Source organism: Crocodylus siamensis, chromosome 4 (assembly GCF_052110815.1).
Source record: "Crocodylus siamensis isolate JL-2025a chromosome 4, ASM5211081v1, whole genome shotgun sequence".
NCBI classification, from domain to species: domain Eukaryota; kingdom Metazoa; phylum Chordata; order Crocodylia; family Crocodylidae; genus Crocodylus; species Crocodylus siamensis.
Window position 1 is genome coordinate 158412215 of NC_143398.1, and position 22696 is coordinate 158434910.

Genomic DNA, 22696 nt, shown 5'->3' on the forward strand with positions numbered 1-22696 from the left:
TGAGTTTGTTGGGAAGCTGAGACAGCGCCTGGCCAGAGCCTACAGGTGGAGAAACTGGTCACAGACAGAGTCCCAAAACTCAGCACACCCACAGGCATCTGGCTGTCCTGCACATAGTTTATGTAAGTGGCACACTTACCATCATGGTCTACTGTCCACCCAGGATTGCTTTCAGAGCTGAGGGTCCCAGCTCAGCAGAAATGTCTGGCTGGGGTTCAAAATACGAACAGCATGCAGAAAGGGGGCAGCCAGCTGTCTGAACCATGGTGGAAGGGACAGGTTGTACCTGAAGTATTGGTTGAGTTTTATAACTAGTGCCTGGAACAGCTCCCGTCTCCGCTGGTTTTCCTGAGGACAGCTTGACAGTTCTTGTGATGCCCTGTCCTCCACCCAGCTGATAAATTCCATCAGTTTCTTGTACGCCTGGCAGATCACAGCCTGCCTTCCCTCAAACCACGTCAGGAGCTCCATGAACTGGGTGGCATTGTCAGTAATGAATGTCACTTGATCCTGAAGGTCAGCTCACCCCGAGAGAACCTGGAGCTTGAGCAGGCACTGTGTGTTAGGTGTGATGTTCAGCTCCTCACTCACAAACCACTGGTAGTACTGCATGTGCTTGGTGTGGTAATAAACCATGTTGAACCATGAATTCCACTGGGTGAAGACAGGCTCTGGTGGCAGGGACACAGTGGCACATGTGGCTCCAGGTTGAGTGGCAGTGGAGTCCCTGTAGCAGATCTTACACCCTGGACAGTGCTTGAAGGCTTTCTTGAAGAAGGACACCAGGCTGTCCACCTCGGGGAACTGCATGCACCAGATGTCACCTACTAGGGAGAGAATGTTGCAGGTAACATGAACAGCATTGGGCAGCATTCCTTAGAGCATGTCAAAGAAAGCCTTGCACATGTACGTGGCACTGTCTGAGAGGAAGGCTGAAACCTGGTTAAAGCCAATGCCGTAGTTGCAAAGTACCTTCACTATGGCTTGAGACATGGTGAAAAAATTGGCTGAGGTGAGGAGGACCGGCTGAGTCTGAAATATAGGCAGGTCCCTGACAGTCCAGCTCCCCAATACCAATAAAATGTGCAGCAGGTAGTTCTCCTGACGGTTGGTGGTTTCATCAGCCATGACAGAAGAGGACTTATACTCTGACAGGGCAGCCTGCATAGACTCAACATGCAAAGTGATCACTGTAAGGAGATAGTCCTGGTGCAGCTTGTTAGCACACAGAAAACTGCCAGCATTTGGCACATACTTTTTCAGGTAGTTCCTCAGCTTTGCGTGATCCAGCTTCTCCAGTGGGATGTTCACTGATGCAAAAGCCTCCACAAGGGAAAATGCTGTCTCTTGCCTTGCCAGCCTGCTGCCTGACATCTTGAAGGGGGAGGACATAGTCACTTGCTTCTTTTGACTGTCAGCCTCCGCAGCAGCTTTCTTTTTCACGTGTGCCTCCAACTCCAGGTGCTGATTGATGCTGCCTTTCCTAGTCACATCCACGGTCAGGTTGCAGGTGGTGCAGAAGAGTTTTTCACCATCTGCTTGTAGGTTACCTGCAAGATAGTGCTCTGCATGGTCTGCCACTGACACGTATTTTGCAGTCTTTGATGGCTTCTTTGCATTCATGCCTGCTCTTTGTCAGCCACAAGCAAGCAGGCATGCTGCAGCAGTGTGCCTGCAAGCATATTTAAAGCCCTCTGGGCTTCCCAGGGAATCCTGACTCACTCCTGGACTGATCTGATGTCAGGAGCTCAGCCTCTGATTTGCTTCACTCTGGCTGTCACCCTCTTGCCCCCCTTCAGGAGACGGGGACTTTTGGCAGGCTTTTCCCTTGTCCCCCACACTCCCCTTCTGGAGACAGAGATGTGAACTTTTTCCACCTCTCCGCACCAACACCTGCTTCAGGAGACAAGCAATCTGCCTTTTTTTTCTCTTTGCTCTCTTCCCCCCCGCTTTGCCCTTCTAGGAGACAGCTTTTTTTCTGGCTCTTTGCTGGCTTTTTGAACATAGTCTGTTCCCCCCACTTTTTCCCAGGGAACTAGCTATTTCACGGGAGACTGCCAATTACACAGTTTCTGTAAAATCTTGTATTTGGTAGGTCCCTATTTATAAACTAGGCTTGCCAGTTTCCTTTGTATGCCAAATATTCAAAAGATGCTAACGCATCCAGTTCTTTTTCCTTTCCCCCAATAATGGAGGTAGTAGACTTGTTAGATATACAACTGTTTACTAGGGCTGTGTGAAATGGCACCATTCCATTTCAACTTGAGTTTCGAGGTTTTGTCAGAACAGCATTTTGTTTCGAATTTCATTTCGATTTGAAACAGCTATTCTGTTTTGCTTTGTGGAAACAGTGAGGCTGTTTTGACATTTTCCCCATTAGCTATAATGGGGAAGCTTGAAACAGCCTCTCTCGTCTGGCAGGCTGATCAGGGCTGCAGGCCCTCAATCTGCCTGCAAGATGAGGGAGGGCAGCTGGTGCTGCCTCTTGGGATTGGGGAAGGGAACTGAGCCTGATTGCTCAATTCCTCTCCCCAGTGCTAGCTTGGGCTGGGGAAGGGAAGTCAGCCCAACTGGGCTGACTTCCTAATCCCTGTGCTGTGATAGGCTTCCTGCGGCCCGGCAGCGGGAGATGGGGAGAGCCAGGGCTGTGATCCCAGCTGCTGCTGGGAGCGCAGTCCTGGTTCCCCACCGCATCTCCCACTACCTTGCTGCTGGCTGCTTCAAAACTTGAAATATTTCAAAACTTTTCAAATGTTTCAACTAGCCTTGTTTTGTTTCGAGGCTGTTTCAAAACCCTTCGTTTCAATTCAGTTTTGCTGTTTCAAACTCAAAATGAGTTGAAACAGCGTCAAATAGAAACAGGCGGTGAAACTTTGCACAGCCTTACTGTTTACCACATAGAGAAATAAATATTGCCACTCCGTGGAATTTCTCTGTTTAACGAATCATTTATCACTTCAAACACAATTTAGGGAGTCGTTGGGTATGTGCCTAGTATTTTTGCTAGTGAACAGACAGCTGCAAAGTATAACCTCCTGGGAGGCCAGCAGCTTGTGATTTTAAATACCCCATGGATTGTTTTTCTCAATGTCTTCCACTTCTTCTGATCTGTGGTAGACACTTGCTATGAATTCTCTTCAGTAATTTCTTTTATTCTAACAGTTTTTTAAACCCTTAAATTGTACCTTTTGACAACAGAAACTCTTGAGAGAAAGCCTTCTCTCTCCATCACTTTTCCTCTTTTTTTCCAATTGGACCTATGAAGGATATTTAATCACAAACCACATGTACCTTCCCCCCTGCAAAATAGCCCTCCAAATTTAGGGTGTATATCTTAAGTTGGGAAGCTGGTTTTCTGGTGGAATAGAAGCATGGAGATGCTGTGACATGGCTGCTGATTGTCTTCTTTTCCCTCCCAGCTGGCCAAAGGAGAGAGGAGTAGAGTCTAGTCTTCAGTAACAACTGCATGTTCACAGCCACTGCCAAATTGGGAGTAGTTTTTGGCTGAGCAAATCAGGCAACAGCTGTCAGATGGTTAACATGGTAGATTTTTGCCTGAGCAGAAGGAAGATAAATAAGCTAATGTTTTGGCTCTACCTATTCTCCATGAAGCCATAATTCTGGAAAAAGTTATTTCTCCCTTAATTCTGCCATCCTAGAAATGTGGTTTGTGTGTTATTTGGAGGTGTGTAATATACAAGAAAATATAGTATTTCACAGGTTGTTATACTGTCAGTCAGAAAACCTTTATGCTCACATATGATTTTATGGGTGGATATTACTCCTAACCTTACTATTTTTGACCTTGCAGGTTGCACACAGAAACATACTATTTCTAACCAATTGGTAGCCATGATTTTCTTTTTACAAGAAACATAATAGTGACCCACCTTAAGTGGGGCCTTTTATGGAATAATTTTTTCATGTATGTAAAGTACCTCGATGTTATGGCTGGAGAGTGCTAGAGAAGAACAATGATTATGTAAAGTGGCCAGAGGTCAGCCAATGGTTATAAAAGCAGCCTTTACCATGCCATTTAATTCCTCTACAAGGTCGGGGTTTCTCATCGCAAGGACACTGGGACTGAAGAAGCTTCCAAAAAGTTCAGGGGACAACAACATCAGCCTCTTGGATTGCCGAGTAGTCAGGTCTTGCAGCATTGCCATCTCTGTGCATTCTTCTTTCAGTTCTTTCGCCAAAAAATCTGAAGAGCTAGAAGGAAACATAAACATTAGTTTCTCACTGAGAAAGCCACAATCTGAATTTCAAGGGGCATGAACAGGTGAAGATAGGCAGTTTTATTTGAGAAGTGTGTGAAAGGTCTTTTGAAAAGCTTCATCGTAGTGTCTGTTACTGCCATTGGTGCAGGGAACCAGGCCACATCTTGTCCCCTTCACTGAAGATGACACAAACCTCACAAAACATTTTGTGATGCCAGCAGTTGTGAGTCAGGAAATCCACTTCAGGGACTATGGAGTACTGCTGTGTAGTGGCATTGCCCTGTCCTGTGCTGAAGTGTTAACACAGCAAGACAGTATTGTGGTACAACTTCAGTGCAATTTGTGCAGTTGGAGAAATGCTGCTTTTAGCAGCAATGGAAATAGTCATCCACTTGAGAATCATTTATTTTCCTTAATCTCCCCTGCAATATAAGACTTCCTTTCCACCCCAGCATCATGTTAGAATGGAATGAAATCACCAAAAAGTAGGTCAAAATAATTGAGTGCTAGCAAATGTGAACTACTACTTGATAAAGATGGTACTGTGCAAGCAGAAATGTACCACTTCTAACAGTCTTTCCACATAAGGAAGTTGGAAAAAGGGATTTGCATGTCATGTTTAATAAATATTACAGTGCAAGTTCGAGAGGCCAGCCCTGCTCCCAGTTATGGAGGTTTATATATATATATATATATATATATATATATATATATATATATATAAAAATGTATGTGGGGGCTCAGGCAGGGATGTAAATGAGGTATAGTAGAGAGATTGAAACAGATCTTACAGTATTTCACTTATAGTCAGTGGTCTTGAAGGAGTATTCTGGAATAATAAAGAAAAGGTACTTTTGCATACAGTAAAGAAGATGTGCTTTTTCCTGAGGCTTCCTACCGTACAATAACATTTTATCTCTATTTATTCTTGTGACAGAGCGCCTAGGGCATTCTGTCACCTTAAGAGGGCAGCAGCCCAGGGAGAGTTGTGCAGGACAGGCAGGGCAGAACAACCAGCTAAGGGAATTAATTAGGAGGTGCCTGAGGGCAACCTTGAGGGAAATTAGCTGACTGGAAAAGGAGCCAGGCCTGAGAGAGATAAGACAGCCCCAGAGGCTGGTCCAGCAGTCCGGTGGTGGAAGCTATCGGATGAAGCCCTCTGTGAGAGGCGTAAGGACTTGAGCCCAGACTACGGAGAGAACTCAGAAGGCAGCCTCGAGAGAAGGGAAACTGGGAGCCTGCATAGGAAGCAAGTCAAGTATCTCAGGCACTTTCTCTTGTGGCTTTTGTTTTTACATGGAGCCCGCTACCAAGGGGTCAGTGAACCCCACACAGGCCATTCTTTTGGACTGGGACTGGTAATTGGATTTTGGGGGGGGGTTTCATTCCTCCCCCCATCTGGTGGTCTAGGTGGGACTTGGACTTTGGGACCAGAGGACCCTGTGGCTGGGGTGGGGTGGAGATAGGGCGAGGGGCCTGGACTGAGAGAGAACCCAGGAAGGCTCAGCAGCCCACATGGGGACAGAGATAAAGGGCCAGATGAGATGCCAGGACCCTTGAAGCTCAGTTCAGTCAGTGGGCTAGAGCTAGAGGGCCCAGTGAGAGAAGAAGGGCAGAGGCTAAGAAGGCTGAAGCCTGACACGGGAACAACTTCAGGCTTGCTCTAGGATCCTCAGACAGTCTCCCTCCTTTCTAAACATTAATATCAAAGGTGGGGCAGGTGAATAAAGGAGGTGAGGGGCTGGTAGAGTTGGAGCCGGGACATGGCTACTAGGGAGTGTCATAGCTGTCCAATCCTTGCACAGTTGGGAAGGAAGTGGGAGTAACACGGTGCAATTTAGAATCACACAGGAAGTCTGGCAGGGACTTGAATTCACCTCTGTCAAGTCTAAATCTATTGGCAACTATACTGAACTATACTGAAAAACAGTAAAAAGGAATTAGAAAAGAAAGGGATGGCATATGGAAGCAGGTATGAACGTGGGGTTGCAGAGTTGAGAAGCTGGAAGTGCTAAGATAAATACAGTTAGGGAGCTGGATTAGGAAGGGTTTAACCTTACCAGCTTTAAAAATCTCTGTCGGTAGGGGCGTTTGTACATGATGCGAGACTTCCCATTTACACCGCTGCAACTGCGTTTGTGTTTGCACGAGTAGGATTTCCCACCGCTTTAAAAGTCTTTTCAGTGTGTTAACCTAAAACTGCTCGGACATAGTTTAGTTTGCGTCCTCGCCAGTTACGCTGTTGTATCTATGGGTTTGCGGTGTGTAAACACCAAGCGACTCAAAGACTTGTAATTACCTCCTTCTGCCACCAGGTGGTGCTGTGCCATTTCTGTAGTTCAGGCCTGTGGCCACTGGGTGCCGCTGTTATTTGCAGCTGTTATTTATTTATTTCTTTGTGGCTCCTGCTCACCCTCCTCCCCTCCCCTGCGCCTGGGGGGCAGGGGCCGGGGCTGCTACAGGGCAGGAGGGGCGGGGGTTGCCTCTGAGGACAGTGGGGAACTCCATAGCCAGCTGGGCAGCACAGGGAACAGCTGGGGCCCCTCTGGCAGGGCTGGGGGGTGCAGGAGGCTGCGGGTCAGGAGTAAGGGGCACTGGCAAGGCTGGGGGGGCAGAGGTCTGTAGGTTGGGAGTGTGGGGGCAGCAGCAGGGCTGGGGGGCTGTGGCTTGGCAGTGAGGGGCAACAGAATGGGCAAAGGCAGGGCACCAGCATGTCACTGCCCAAATTTTTCCAGTGCAATAAAGCTGCATGTCTGTCTGTCTGCCTGCTTTGTTGGGAAGGAGTGAAAATGCCTGCCTCTGGGCAGGATAGGGAGAAAACCCCTCAACTTCTCTCACTTTCAGGGGAACAAAAAGACAGACCTTGGCCTGTGAAGGTGCTAACTGCTCTTTTTGAAATGTAAAAACTTTCCACAAAAAGGAAAACAATGCCAGGGCTAGGGGAGAGCCCTGCACAGCCTCCCAGAGCTACGGCCCCCCCCATCACCCTGCACCCTCTGACCATTCTCCCCCTTGCAGCCCCGGTGTGGCTGACACCACCTGCCTGCAGCCACTGGGCTGCACCCTACCCCTTTCCTAGCCCCAGCCTCCCTCCCTCCCTCACTGCAGTGGGCATGTATCCCTATCTGTTATCTTATAAACTGGGTTTCCTTTATGTGAATTTGCTTTATGCACAGTTTCGTTGGAATGCATGGACTGCATACAATGAGGGAAACCTGTATTTAAAAGGGAAATCTGTTTTTAAAAGTCTACCACAGCCATGCTGGGTATGTTTTTTTTCCTGATGCAGAATGGTGCAAGTGTATTACTTTGCAAGCTATAAAGATTAAAGAGAATCTTTATAGTTTGCAAAGAAGAATCAGTGATTGAGACATAGACGCAGCTTTAAATGTTTTTTCTACGTACCTCGAGGTACCAGCATGGCTTGTGAACGCTGTGATGCTGGGGCCCAGGGAGCATCCCACAGGAGTGCGGGGGGCCCCTCTGCGTGCTTGGTGGCAAATCCAGTACTGGACTGGAAGTACTTCCAGGTCTGCCAGGGAGCATGCAAGGGGGGCCCCCCATACCCAATGCTCCCCTTCTCCCCTGCGGCTCAGCGATCGGCCACAGGGGCACCCTCCCCAGACCCAGGAGGCACCAGTCACCGAGCTGGGAGTTGCGGCGGGGGGCCCTGGCATGCTCCCCAGTGGACCTGGAAGTGGACTAGAAGTGCTTCTGGTCCACTTCTGGGTTTGCTGCTGAGCGCACTGGGGAGCCCCCTGCACTTCTGTGGGATACTCCATGTGCCCCAGGATCGCAGTGTTCACAAGCTGCCTGCTACCTAGAGGTATGTAGAAAAAACATTTAAAACTGTATCTATGTCCGAATCACCAAATCTTTCCAAATCAATTCAGAGGGTTCCAATTCGATTTGGAAAGATTAAAGGGTCCTCTGATTCAATTTGGATTTGGAGATTTGGTCACCAAATCGAGCTGAATCTCCACTGAATCGAATCGGAGACCAAAGCTTTGCACAGCCCTACTTTGCATTTCTCCAGCACTCCCCACCCCCCGGTCTTGGAAGGTAGGCAGGCTAGGCTTATCCTAAGCTGTCTGCTCCAGCTGAGCAGGGAGGTGTGCTCTAGCGTCCCCCCAGCTTCTGGCCTGTGACACTGCAGGCATGTGGCCACATTTCTTGAATCAAAAGTGAATGTTCACTTGCTTATCAGTTTAAGCTATGCAGCTGAGACTAACCTGCAAAGATTGAATTGATTCAGCCTCGGGCTTTTTGAGTCTCTGTATTTAGCCCCAAAGTGTAGCATTACAACAAATCATTTATATCACATAGTATATATCTATATCTATGTGTGTGTATAAATGTAAAATAAACATCCTATTATATCATGGCAAATCATACATATTGTACCACGGTGTAGCAGGGCGCTAAGGTGCCTGCTACTGAAAAACAGTAGTATGGGCTCAGGTGCTGGTTGTTAGGAGGAGCTAAGGGCCGACACCTGGTGGATCAGCTGACTGAAGGGGCAGGGCTGACCACCATAAAACAGAGACAGGAGGCTATGGGTGCTCTGTCTCTCTCCCTCCCTCTCCTGATTGGCAGCTGGGTTGAAGGTGTATAGTTAGGCTGAGAAAAAGAGCTTAACCCTGAAAGGAAAGAAAGGAGAAAGGCCTGGAGGTATAAGTCATTAGTTACGGGTGCAATATGGTGTGGGTTAGAGAATGTTTGTTTAGAGGTAGGTTTTAGCCAGGAGGCTTATGTTTGAGTTACAGCTAGTTGGCTGATGTTATTATGTTGGTTGTTTGTGTTTACTGTTAAACTGGAGGACTGGGTGAGGCTGTAGGGGTTGGAGGAGGCCTCATAGGGGCTGTACGGTAGCATGGAGACCCAGCCCTGGAGAGGGTGCCGTGTGTTGGGGTGCATCGACCCCAGCCTCAGTGTGGGCAGTATTATGAGGGTAAAGCCCCAGTGTGGGTGCAGGTGAGAAGCCCCAGTGGGGTGTAAGACCCAAGAAGGCAGGTCTGGGGGCCAGGCATGGCTATGGCCACCTGAGCCTCGGTGAGGAGCCCAGTGGGGCGTAAGACCAGAGAAGGGGGTCTGGGAGCCAGGCACGGCTACGGCCACCTGAGCCTCAATTGGGGAATCGTGGCCCTAGTGTGGGTAGGAGCTGTGAGGGAAGCTAGGGGGCGCCCATGAGGGTGCAGGCAGACAGTTGAGACAGGCCAGGGAGTGTCCGTGAGGGCATGGGCAACGGAGACGAGGCAGAGAGCCCGTGAGGGCCCAGGTGACTGTAGGGCCCACACATGGCCCCTGAAGCTTTAGTTGCAGTGTTATTGAAGGCAGGGCACAGACTGGGATGTCGCAGAGCATGTGCCAAGGAGGGTAAGAAGGGAGCCTCCCTTTAACAATATTTACCATTGAAGACGTGGCGGGTGAGATAAAGAGGGTGCATTTGAAACCAATTTGGCATGGTAGGGGGGCACTAAGGGAGTTCATGGCACCCCTAGGTCCTGTCCTGCCACACACAGTATAATGGGTTTTTTTAATCCATAAAAATGTATTAATGTGAGAATTAATTGGAGTGCTCTTGCTAACCCGGACTAATCTATGTCTTTTAATACCACTAGTACTACCTCCATTCTGGGTGGTAGTAATCCAAAACCCTTTTTTTGCCCATATTTTAGATACCTTGCAGCATAAGGAAAACGTTAATTCCCCAGATGATCAATGAATAGACATTTGTGTTTAAAAACATATACAAAGATTCTACTGCAAAAATATTATATTTTTATTGCAGTAGTGACTGAAGACCTCAGTTATGAGTGTGGCTACTATTACAGCTGTACAGAATCAAAAAGAATAATACTGCACATATTTTCTAGTATAGCTCAACACAACAGTCTATCTGAGTTTGTGCAGAAAAAGTTGTTGCAAAAGGAATTTGCAGTGTAAAGAATACGTACAAAGCTATTCACTTGGAGACAAAGTGCCATAGGGAGGAAAAATGTAGTATTGTTCATAGCTGGTAAAATGGTATTCAATGTCATATCTTACTTAAGCACAGAGTACTTATTGGCAAATGGAGTTTCGAAGAGAATGCCATGTCTTGCTTATTACACTGATACTTAAGTGCTTAATTTAAAAGTATATAAAAAGAAAGCTAAAAAAGAATGCTCATCAGTATGATGGTGAGAGTAGTCATACTGCTATAGAATAGATTTAGCAGCCAGCAGAATTGTTTTTAGAGAAATGCTCCCTTCCCATAATCTTGTGGAGGAACATTTACAGAGGCTGGGTATTTGCAAGAAAGCAGGACTAGATGCACTACACCTGAGAGTGCTGAAAGAACTGGCTGACAGCATTGCACAACCTACGGCAAAGCTACTTGAGGACTTGTGGCACTCAGGAGAGGTCCCAGAAGAGTGGAAGAGGGCCAATGTGGTTCTTATTCTCAAGAAAGGGAGAAAGGAGGACCCAGGGAATTACAAGCCGGTCAGTTTGACCTCAATCCCTGGAAAAAGCCTAGAAAAAATGATCAAAGAATCCATTATTGCTAGGCTAACTGAGGGCAATATTCTAAAGGACAACCAACATGGCTTTGTTGTGGGCGGATCATGGCTGACCAACCTCATTTCCTTCTACGATCAGATATTTCACTTTTCCAGGTGGTGAGTTGAGGTTGATGTCATGTACTTGGATTTCAGAAAGTCTCCCACAATGTCCTCATGGTAAAATTGGGAAAATGTGGCCTTGACTACTTTATGGTCCAGCGGCTGGGGGCCTGGCTCCAAGATGGAACCCAGAGTACTAATGGATGGCACCTGAGTCAATATGGCAGAAGGTAACCAGTGGTATCTCTCAGGGTTCAGTACTTGGACCAGTGCTTTTCAACATGTTGATCGGGTATTTGGATTTGGGTGTTAAAAGCTTACTGGCAAAGTTTGTGGATGACACCAAATTATGGGGGGAGTGTGGTCACTCTTGAGGACAGGCTGGGGATAAAGGCTGACCTGGACAGGCTTGCAAGGTAGGCAGATCAAAAAGCAATAAATATAATATATATAATAGTGGGGCAGAAGCGGGGCTGAATGGGGCCCAGGCCAGCTCCTGGGACAATGGGAGCCCGGCAGCTCCCAATGTGTGGCAGACAAGGGAGGGGTTGGGGGTAGGACGGCTGCTGGAGTCCCACTGTCCTGCAGAAGAGTAACTACACTACAAAGGTGCCCTGCTGGGCTAGCAGGCCCGGGGCCAGATTAAGCAGGCAGTTATTCAATTTACAACTAATTTCAGGCACCTGCAAAGTGTCGCTGTCACCTTTGGCGCATTCCCACAGCTGGTTGCATGTGCGGCTGTGCTCGCTACTGATGTGCCTCACGCCTGGCCAGTCACCTTGCTCCGCTTGAGCTGCAGCCCAGCCATTAGAGGGAGACAAAGCTGCAGTGCGTGCTAGCATGGGATACACCAGCTCTGCTTTCACAAAGCTTTGGCTGGGATGATCTAGTTGGTGATGGTCCTGCTTTGAGCAGGGGGTTGGACTAGATGTCCTCCTGAAGTCCCTCTCAACCCAAATTTTTTATGACTCTAATTACAGCCTGGGCTGTGGGCTGCTTCTTTGGTGATTTTTAAAGGTGGTAGCTATTATAGTTGTGAGCTAGAAGTGGTAACTGCTTACAGAAATAGGAAATTATGTTTTTCATGTAACAGTTTTATAAAGCTGCCTCCATTGACTCAGACACAGGAGAACTAGGCTTCTTAACAATCCTATGGAATCAACTTGGGGATGAGCTCCTGAGCAGCTGGATTAAAATAAAAACAGTGATTTGCTTCTGACTTCACTGTTCTTTGAAAGGATCCTACAGCATGGGCCCTCCTATAAGTACAGTTCACAGCATGTTAGTCACAGATTTATTTAGAGACTTTAAATAATAAAGAATGCCTATCCAAGACTCAAAGTACCCAAGTAACCAAACAATAATTAATACCATCAAATTAAATGTTAACTATATTACAAGATCTACCCATGTATGACCCCCCCCCCCCCCCAAAAAAAAAAAAAAAAAAAAAAGGCCATCCAAAATAGATGTGCAGGTCTTAAGTGGGGAAGCTGAGTTTTCTTGGCTGGAATGGAAGTGCAGGGATGCTGCTGCAAGACGCCCACCAGCTTTCCTCTCTGACAGCAAGCAGGAGGAGGAGTCCAGTGTTAATCCTCTTGCAGCCACTCTCAAACTGGCAACAATTTTTGACTGAGCAGCCAAAGACTGTTGCCTATTTGAAAGCAATTCTGAAAGGATTGACATTGGACTCCCATCACTGCTGCTTGCTGTCCCAGAAAGAAACTGGGAGTCCTCTTGCCACACTGCCTCAATGAAACAGCCAGCTCTAGGCTGTGACTGGAAAAATCTTTCTTCTAAATTCTGCCTTCCAAAACAAGGCTTGTGTTTTACTTGAGAGCAGGTGCTGTATGTGAACACATGGTAAAACCACTTCTCTAGGAATACTGACAGCCAGGAAGCCACTTACCTGCTTGGAGGCTTACCTACAAAACTTTACCCTCAGTCTCCCCAGAAATCCAGGTAAGCAGATGTCTTTTCCAGCAGGCACAAAAAACCCCACCAAATATGGGCTATTTGTAACCAAAAAGAACATCTTATAATAAGCAGCTGTATTGCTGGGCACATTGGATGCCAAAAATCTCAGCAGCCTTGTGACTGCTGTTACCATACAAGTAATAAAAACATTCGGAGATCCAAACCACATTTGTAGGCTAGAAAAATGGAACTGATCAGGCTAAAAATAAATTAATTGTGTTGACTGGTAACAAGATCAATGGTGAAATGTTAGTTTTCCACACTGTTGTAAGAGTCTCTTCACTCTAATAATGGGAGATGATGTTAGAAACAAAAGGCCTTTGTACATGCAACAAAACTGGCCTTTAAAGCGGCTTAATTGCCCTCTTGCACCAATGCCCGGTGACATATTCTGCTTGAAATTACTTTGTTGCATAGCAAAGTAAAAACCCATGTGAGGTATTTTAGTTTGGTGCTGGGGAGGGGTGAGCTGCTAGTGGGCCAAGTGGTCCCTGAGCTGTGGGGGACCCCAGTGCTTACCTCCATGGTAGCAGTGCCTCCCAGGCGGCACATGCCTGCTGGCACCTGGCCCAGGCAGTCTTGGGGCCTGCTGCCACCGTAGAGGGAAGCACCGTACCCCATGAAGCTCAGGGGCTGTGTGACCTTGTGGTAGCTCGTGCAGGCAGACTCAACTGAAGGAAAAAAAATAAAGCGGTGAGGAGCCTGATTTTTTTGTCTCCCAGAGCCTGCCTGAGCTGTGTGGGCCTGGTCATTCCCTCCACGGCTGCAGCACCCCCCAGGCAGCTCCCACCCACTAGCAGCCCACCAGGGCTGCAGCTGTGGAGGGAAGCACCAGGCTTCGCATGGCTCAGGCAGGCAGGCGGGCTTTGGGAGGGGAAAAACCCCCCCCAAAAGATCAGGCTCCTTGCCTTCTTTTTTTTTTTTTTTTCTTCAGTCGAGCCTGCCTGCTCAAGCTGCCGTGGGGTCGCACAGCCCCTGAGCTACGTGGGGCCTGGTGCTCCTCTCCATGGTGGTGGCACCCCCTGGGACTGCCCGGGCCTGGTGCTCCCCCGCAGCTCAGGGATCGCCTCCACCCCCTGCCCCCGGCTGCAGGACAGGCACATAAGGATTGGGCCCCCTCACCCTTGTACATGCAACAGGGGTTTAGTTTGGTTTCCATTTCAATTTAGGGAGAACAAAACTAAACTAAACCCCTGTTGCATGTACAAGCACCCAGAGGCAATAAAAGGGTCACGTGTCTTTCTTAAAGCATGTCTTTCAGATTGATGGGATCCCATTATTGAAACAAATCTTCTGATAGAAAGTTTAGCTCCCTTCCAAGCAATAAAATGAAGTGGCTAGATATTCAAAACTGCACACCACCTATTGCTCTCTAGCAGGAGACTCTTGTTACTAAGCATTGTTAAACACTCTGGCCCTTTTTTGGCTGCAACAGTTTAAAAACAGAAGCTGTAACTCATCTGTAGGAATTTGATTTCAACTTACCCTAATCATCACATGCATCTCTTTTCTACTTAAAAGTACTCTGCAGCTGTGACTGTCTGGTACTTTTTGGCTGTAGAGCACTTTCAGGGGTATCACCAGGCAAAAAAATGCAATTTTTGTACACACCCCTAAGAGATTTTTAAAGTGGCCTAATCCAAAGGTTCCCATCTGCAGCTCAGTAATTCGTAGGCCTGTGTGAAACAGCTGGTATTTGCTTTGGATTTGGCCAGTTTGGGGGACAGTGATTCAATTCCCCTTTTCCTCCCAGAGCCTGCCTCAGGGGACGGGGATTCAAATCAGTGTCCTGAATCAATTTGGGGCAGGCAGGGGATAGGCTGGGGTCCCCTTATGGTTCCCTCCTCCCCCTCCAGCCCCCTCTCCCGCACCCCCTACTTACCAGCTCCAAGTCCAGCTGCAGCTGCCTGCTGCAGCCACCAGGGACTACCTGAATCATCAAAGCTCTCCCAATCTTTTCCAAAGATTCAGAGAGCTTCAAATCGATTCGGACCCTTTTTATTGGTTCCCTGATTCGATTTGGATTTTGAGATTCAGCCACCGAATTGGGCCGAATCTCCTCTGAATCGAATCAGCAGCCCTAGTAGTAATTATATATACCTTAGCACTTCCAGCTTTTCTTAGCTCTGCAACCCCATATTCATACCTGTTTCCATATGCAATCCGTTTTCCTTTTTTAAAAAAATTCCTTGTTACTGTTTTTCAGTATAGTAGCTAATAGAATGAGCTGTAATGGCATGAGAGAAAAGTATGAGACAAAGGATGGCAGGAGTGGTTGGGGCCCTATACGGACTTGACAGAAGTGAGTCTATGTCCCTCATCTGCCAGACTTCTTGTGTGATTCTGAATTGCATTGTGCTATCCTCCCCTTCCTGCCCAACTGAACAAGGAGGAGAAATAGGGATAAAATGTTAATGTACAGTAGGAGACCTCTGGAAAAAGCACTCCTCCTTTACTGTATACAGGAGTATCTTTTCTTTCTTATTATTCCAGAATACTCCTTCAAGACCACTGACTGTAAGTGAAATACTTTAACATCTGTTGTTTGGTATCTCTGTACTATCCCTCATTTGCATCTCTGCATCTGAGCCCCCACCTACATTTTAATATATAAATGTTATATATTTAAACCTCCAAAAAAGGGAGCAGGGCTGGCTTCTTTACTTTGTAGGGTAGTATTTATTAAACGTGACATGCAAATTCCTTTTTGCTACTTCCTTATGTGGAAAGCATGTTAGAAGTGATACACTTCTGATTGCACGGTACAATCTGTAACAAGTACTTCATGTTTGTTAGCGCTTAGTTGTTATGACTTTTTGGTGATTTAATTAACACAATGGGGGGTTCTCTTATAATGCAGGGGACATCAAGGAAAAGAAATGTTTCTCAGGTGGGTGACCATTTTTGTTGATGATAAATGCAGCATTCTCCAACTGGACAAATTGCACTTCAGTTGTACCACAATGCTGTTGTGCTGTGTTAACACTTCAGCACAGCACAGGGCAATGCCACTACACAGCAATACTCCATGGTCCCTGAAATGGATTTCCTGACTCGCAACTGCTGGGAGGAGCAGTCAGCTAGGTCGGACCACTCATGAAAGTTCCTTGCTGAGATACAGGACCTTCACTTAACCCGGGAGGTGCACAGTCCCACCAGGAAGAATGCCCTCCTGGACCTGGTTCTGGCCACAGGTGATGACCTGGTGAGGGGACTTCAGGTTCTTGACCATCTGGGTGACAGTGATCATTGCCTACTGGAATTCACCATACAGCACAGGGTGTCAAGGGCCTGCAGCAAGGCAGTAGCCTTTGACTTTTAGAGAGCCAACTTCAACGAGTTGAGGAGATTGGTAGGAGAGGCACTGGGGTCCTGGAGGGCTGGGGAACTGGGTGTCCAGGATAAGTGATCGTTCCTTAAGGAGACAATCCTCCGAGCCCAAAGGGTGACAGTCCCAACGAGAATTAAAGGGGGCAAGGGTGCTCAAAAGCCCCGCTGGCTCACCAAAGGCATTCAGGAATGCCTGAGAGCCAAAAAGAGGCATATACCCAGTGGAAGGGTGGGGCGATCACCAAAGAGGAGTATACCTCCATCGCTCAGGCTTGTAGGGGAGCTGTTAGGAAAGCTAAGGCAGATACGGAACTAGGTCAAGGATCAAGGACAACAAAAAGTTCTTTTTCAAATATATAGGGAGTACGAAGAAAGCACCAGGTAATGTGGGGCCCCTGCGAGATACACTTGGCAATCTGGTGGTTGCACCAGAGAAAAAGGCAAACCTTTTTAACAATTTCTTTGCCTCCATTTTTCTGTGCAGGGACTGGGGTTCCCCCACAGAGATTCAGGATGGACTCAGGAGAGACTCTGCCAGGTCTAGGGTCAGGGAAGGTGACCGAGTTAGGGAAATTCTGGAGGGGCTGGATGTGATCAAATCAGCAGGTCCAGATGCTCTCCACCCCAGGGTACTGAGGGAATTGGCAGGGGTTATTGCAGGGCCCCTGGCATAGCTTTACGAGTGCTCATGGTGCTCTGGCCAGGTGCCAGATGACTGGAGGAAGGCCAATGTGGTCCCCATTTTCAAAAAAGTGAGGAGGGAGGACTTGGGGAACTATAGGCCAGTTAGTCTTACTTTGATCCCGGGGAAGCTTTCTGAGATTATTATCCAGGAGCACATCTGGGATGGACCAGCGGCGGGGAGGATGATGCTCAGGGGCAACCAGTATGGGTTCATTAGGGGCAGGTCCTGTCAGACCAACTTGATTGCCTTCTATGATCAGGTCACAAAATCATTGGATGCAGGTGTTGCGGTGGATGTAGTCTTTCTGGACTTTAACAAGGCCTTTGACACTGTCTCCCACCCCATTCTCATTGTAACTAGGCGACTGTGGCATTGATGCCTACACAGTCAGATGGGTTGCAAATTGGCTGAGGGGCTGCACCCAGAGAGTGGTGGTGGATGGGTCATATTCAGCCTGGAGGGATGTGGGCAGTGGGGTCCCCCAGGGCTCGGTCCTTGGGCCCGCACCGTTTAATCTCTTTATTAGTGACTTGGACGAGGGGGTGAAAAGCACCCTGTTCAAATTCACAGACAACAACAAGATTTGGGTGAGGTGGCCAGGCTAGAAGGGAGGGACAGGATACAGCTGGGCCTGGACAGGTTACAGGGGTAGGTGAATGAGGATAGGATGGGATTCAATACTGACAAGTGCAGGGTACTGTATTTGGGCAGGAAGAACCAGCAGCATACCTACAGGCTGGGGAATTCCCTTCTCGAAAGCACAGTGGCAGAAAGAGATCTTGGAGTCATTACAGACTCCAAGATGAACATGGACCAACAGTGTGAGGACGCAGTCAGTAGGGCCAACCACACCTTGTCATGCATCCACAGAAGCATCATGAGCAGGTCTAAGGAGGTAATCCTCCCCCTTTATGTGACATTGGCCAGGCTGCAGTTAGAGTACTGCATGCAGTTCTGGGCGCTGCACTTTAGGAAGGATGAGGACAGCATTGAGAGGGTCCAGAGGAGGGCCACTCGCATGATCAGAGAGCACCAGGGCAGGCTCTACGCGGAGAGGCGACGGGACCTGAACCTGTTCAGCCTCCACAAGAGACGGCTGAGAGGGGATCTGACGGCCGTGTACAAACTTACCGGGGGGACCAGTGGGGAATGGGAGAGACCCTGTTCCCCCCAGCACTACGGGGAATAACAAGGAATAATGGCCATAAGTTGATTGAGGGTAGGTTCAAGCTGGACATCAGGAGGTGCTACTTCACTGTCAGGACTGCTAGGATCTGGAACCAGCTTCCAAGGGAAGTGGTGCTGGCTCCTACCTTGGGGGTCTTTAAGAGGAGGCTTTACAATTACCTAGCTGGGGTCATATGAGCCCAGTTTTCTCTCCTGCCTGGGGCAGGGTGTCGGACTTGATGATCTACTTAGGTCTCTTCTGACCCTACATCTATGAATCTATGAACTGCTGTTATTGTACAAAGTCTTTTGTGAGGTTTTGTCATCTTCAATAAAGGGGACAAGATATAGCCTGGTTTCCCACAGCAACTGCAGTAACAGACACTACTATGAAGCTTTTCAGAAGGCCTTTCACACGCTTCCCAGATAAAACTGCCTATCTTCACCTGTTCATGCCCCTTGAAATTCAGATTGTGACTTTCTCAGTGGGAAGCTAACTTTTATAAAGCCCTGTCCAGGAAGGAAATGGCAATACTTCGTAACAGACCCAATTGCATTATGTAATGTAAAATATAAAAAGCTATCTAGTAACCAAAATCTTCTAGATACCAAACTCCACACCAGGGGCTGCAGTGGTAACAATCCGGCCGCGCAGAGCCTGGCCGGCAGCTGGAGCATGGCTCTGGCCAGCCGGCATCTGGTTTCCAGCAGCACATGCTGCAGCCATGTGCATTGTGCCATTTTTTTCTGCTTTTTTTTTTTTTCTAGTATCAAATTTTGCTGCCACACTGCAGCATAGAAAACGGATCTGCATACGTGTGCATTTTGCGGCTCCTCAAAAGGCTTGGTTGCACCTCAAACCACACATTCCCACTCATAAGGATGTGGTCAAGGTGTGTGTAGGTTAAGTACTGGTAAATAAAGAGATACAGGATGTGTTTCAATAGTTCTTAGTTATCAGCTCTGTGTTTCTTTCTTTTTTAACCCACAGATGGAACAATTCACTGACAGTAATGGTGAAGATGTGCAGGACACTGAAATTCCAAACTCGGAAGAGTTCAGAGAAAACATCTGGCCCCTGCTTGTGAAAATCAAGGCTCGCTTAGAGGACTGCTTCTGTAATTTTGCTGTGTCAGCTCCCTCTTTTTCCAAGCTCTGAATGGCAGGGCTGAGTTGCAAGATTTAGGGTTTTTTCCCCCCTGGGAAAAGGTGCTTCAAGAGAAGATCTTTCCAAGTCAGAGTTCCATATCCACATTAGGTGACTGTGGCTAAGTAAACCTAGAGAGAACTGTAGCTCAACACAAATGAGTAAAAATATCATTCTACATCTAGTGCATGGAAAATGCGGCACGTTCCTGCAAGTCTTTAACATGACAGGTACAGGAAATTACTTCTCCCTAATGCCTATCCACATAACAGCCTTCTTGGATTTATTACCTGGTTGGTACTTGATATTCTTTCTCCTCCAGCCTCAGCAAAAAATGTTTTGCTTTTGTCATGTTTAAACAAGATTGATTTTCTCACATTGTCTTCTTTCCAGAACCGACTATGGATCAGTTGTTGCTCTTGGAGAGTGTGGCAAGGACCTCGATACCAAAAATACCGCAAATGGTGAGAAAATTCCTCAAAATAATATTATTTCTGTTTTGAAAGGCTACAGGCAGCTGGACATTAAATCAGAAGCAAAACAGTTTGAGAAGACATGAGAAGGAACATAAAGGGGGATGGGGAAAAGAGGCAACAAAGTCTACATCAAATTTTATTATAAACAAAATTAAGATTTCATGTGTGGGATGGATGAGAGTGTTACATTTCATTGCTCTTACAGTCAGATTCTGAGGATCTCAAAGTTCTTCATTTTATTTTATTTAGTTATTTATTTGAACTGCCGGCTACATCAGAAAACTGTTATTTGCTGGCTGAACTGTGGCCCAAAGTGATATCTGGCCAGGATGATGAAGTTAACACCTTCAGTTCTGGGGGAGTTGCTAGGGAATCCTCAATGACCAAAAGTAGTTACTACTTTGGATATTTAATGCTGAAAAGATCAAGATGCAAGGGATATTTCCTCACTGTATCTAGGAGAGGATGGGACAATCTCTCTCAAATGTATGCTTTAGCTTAGCTGATACTACAGCCTGTCCCATCATGTGGAGACTTGGTGGTTTACCTATGTTTTCTTCCCTGCTCACCCCCTCCTCCCAATTAAACACCCCACCTCCTCTCTCCTTCAAATTTAGTTTTACAATATCTTTCCCAAGGTCTTTGGTGTCTGGATGCAAAACTTCCATCTGAATTCAGAAACCTTTCATCTGGATGATGAGCTGGTTTCCTCCTTCCAAGACAAAGAGCTGAACATTGCAGCAGCAGAGATTGAGCTGTGCGGAGTGAAACTGCAGAGAGACAGACCTCCTATCACTGGCATCTGGGACCCCCAGGCTTTCCCAGCTATTACCACACTGTACCTGCACCTTTTCTACTGTCCGATTCAGTGTTGTGCTGATTTAGAGTAAAATCTGTTTGGTTCAGAACTTCACTGGGGTCTACTTAAGACACCAGGATCAGAACTGGCTCCAATTTTCAAAAGCCTCGAAATGGGTTCAGAATTGAAGTTTTGATTCAGTCTCTTTTAACCAAGGATGCCACTTGCAAAGTTTGGATTCAACTTCAGTTTCAGAATTTTGACAGTTATATTTAGAATCACATTTATATGAATAGGTGCAATATGCAAAGTTCAGATCTTTATAAGAATTTCTAACATATAGTTCTACAGTTCTGGGAGCTTAGAACTACATTTGTCTTTTAATTCTCCACATCAGTGGGCATGTGTAGACGCCACGATAGTCCCCATTTACATTGACACAACTGCATTTGTCTTTGCAAGACTGGGATTTCCCACTGCTCTGAAAGTCCATTTAGCCTTAAACTAACACTGCTTGGAGATGTGTTATTTTGCGTCTATGTCCCTTACCTCGCTGCAGTCTATAGAATCGTGTTGTGCAAACAAGAAAGGACTCAAAGACTTGTAATTATTTTCCTTTGCTACCTGGTGGCACTGTACTATTTTTGTAGTGGCCAGTAGGTGCCACTGCTATTTTTTTTCGTTCTTTTATTTTTCCTGCAGCTGGAAAAAAAAGCAGGGCTAGTATAGCCATTCCAGGGCAGCCAGGGCTAGGTGCATCTGGGGCCAGGAGGTGGCCATGCAGCCAGGGCTGGTATGGCTGTTCCGGTGCAGCTGGGGACAGCGTGGCCAGAACAGGGGCTGGTGCAGCCAGGCCAGTGCGGCCATTTCAGGGTGGCTGGGACTGGGTGCAGCCGGGGCCAGGGCTGGTGCGGCTGTTCTGATACAGCCGGGGCCAGGGATGGTGTGGCTGGGTCAGTGCAGCCGGGGCTGGGAGGAGCTGGGGCGAGGCCCAGGAGGCATATATCTTTTATATATCTTATTTACATTATATCTTTTATATCCGATATCTTTAATAAGACCAACTAGGTAGTTGGAAACATTTTTCTTAGCAAGCTTTTGGGTTTAAAAACCCTTCATCAGGCTGAGGAAGTATCTGTTGTTGTTGTGTGCTCTTCCTGGATGGGTTGCCAACCCCTGATCTACAAGATAAGGAGCAAAGTAAACTCCTTGTCTTAGACTGGTGTAAAGCAACTCCTCACCATCCATCTACATAGCTAAAAGACTGTGAGTTTTGATAAAGCCAACTCAGCTCAATAGCAACAGAGTAATGGGTAAAAGCAGAAAATAAGCTACGTGTCTGTAAACAAGTTACCAAATGGTGGATCATGCTGAAGAAGGCAGAGGAAGAAAGACTACGGACACAGACTACATCGATGATAAGGAAGGAATGTTCTAAACGGAGTGATTGAGGAGCAACGCTTTGGACAAGGATGCATGAGCCTGACTGCATACATGCCAGGACAAAGTTTGAACAAAGACTTTGTGCTCGCTATAAAAGGAAATGACTTAACAGCAAGAAGCTGGGTTGGCTCTGCAAAATTCACTGGAGCACAGATACATCTGTATGCCCTGCTCCTTGGCTGACTGACTTTGGTAACTATTACATTTGCAGAGTGATTGGGAGAATATGTGTGCAAGTATGAATGATTTTAGATAGAGCATTGCTTTTCCCCACTTGATCTATGTGTGTCACTCAGTAAAGATCTTAGTTGCTGAACCTACATGTTGGCCTTTTGTCCAACTGGTACCAGGGTCATGCCAGGCCTTCGTTCCTCCTTCCCCACCTTTATGCCGGAGGTTGGACATTGTGGGGGGCACAGCAGGGCCCAACACCTTCCCCCAAAGCCAGCAAACGGGGAAAGGACCCTGGCATTAGGGCCTCTCCCCCAATTGCTAACCATTGAACCCTCCCTCCCAGCCCCCAGCCCATCCTGGTCTGGACCCAGTCCAAACCCTGCCCACCCCCATAACCTTTTGGGCCCTGGCTCTGGCCCTTTTGATGAGGGAGAAGATTTTCTTGGCCAGAATGGCTGACCTGTTTGACAGGGCTATAAATTAAGCTCGCTGGGGGATGGGCGGACAATTGCTAGTACAAGCCCAGGAAGCGACAACCACAGAATCAGCAGGTCAGGAAACAAAAGGGAGCTTAATCCAACCCCAGCCCAAGGATGGGAGTCTTTCTAAGAGGACAGGGAAGGCTAGGGCTCCCAAAGGAAGGCTTAGCTGCCTGTACACAAACGCCAGGAGC

The 22696-nt window shown here is 47.3% G+C and overlaps 2 long non-coding RNA genes across 3 annotated transcripts; one reads left to right on the forward strand and one right to left on the reverse strand.

The window, feature by feature from the left end:
- Positions 1-605: 605 nt before the first annotated feature.
- On the reverse strand, positions 606-13455 carry LOC149866947 (uncharacterized). Its single transcript, XR_016441604.1, has 3 exons — positions 13322-13455; positions 4029-4212; positions 606-1550 (listed from the first exon to the last, which is right to left on the reverse strand). It is a non-coding gene; the product is annotated as an uncharacterized LOC149866947 (long non-coding RNA).
- Positions 13456-14081: 626 nt separating this feature from the next.
- LOC149866948 (uncharacterized) lies at positions 14082-22131 on the forward strand. 2 transcript variants are annotated; one of them, XR_016441605.1, is made up of 4 exons: positions 14082-15319; positions 18976-19424; positions 19525-19595; positions 20246-22131. It is a non-coding gene; the product is annotated as an uncharacterized LOC149866948 (long non-coding RNA). The 2 variants fall into 2 exon arrangements; XR_016441606.1 differs by having other exon boundaries at positions 18976-19361.
- The last annotated feature ends 565 nt before the right edge of the window (positions 22132-22696 follow it).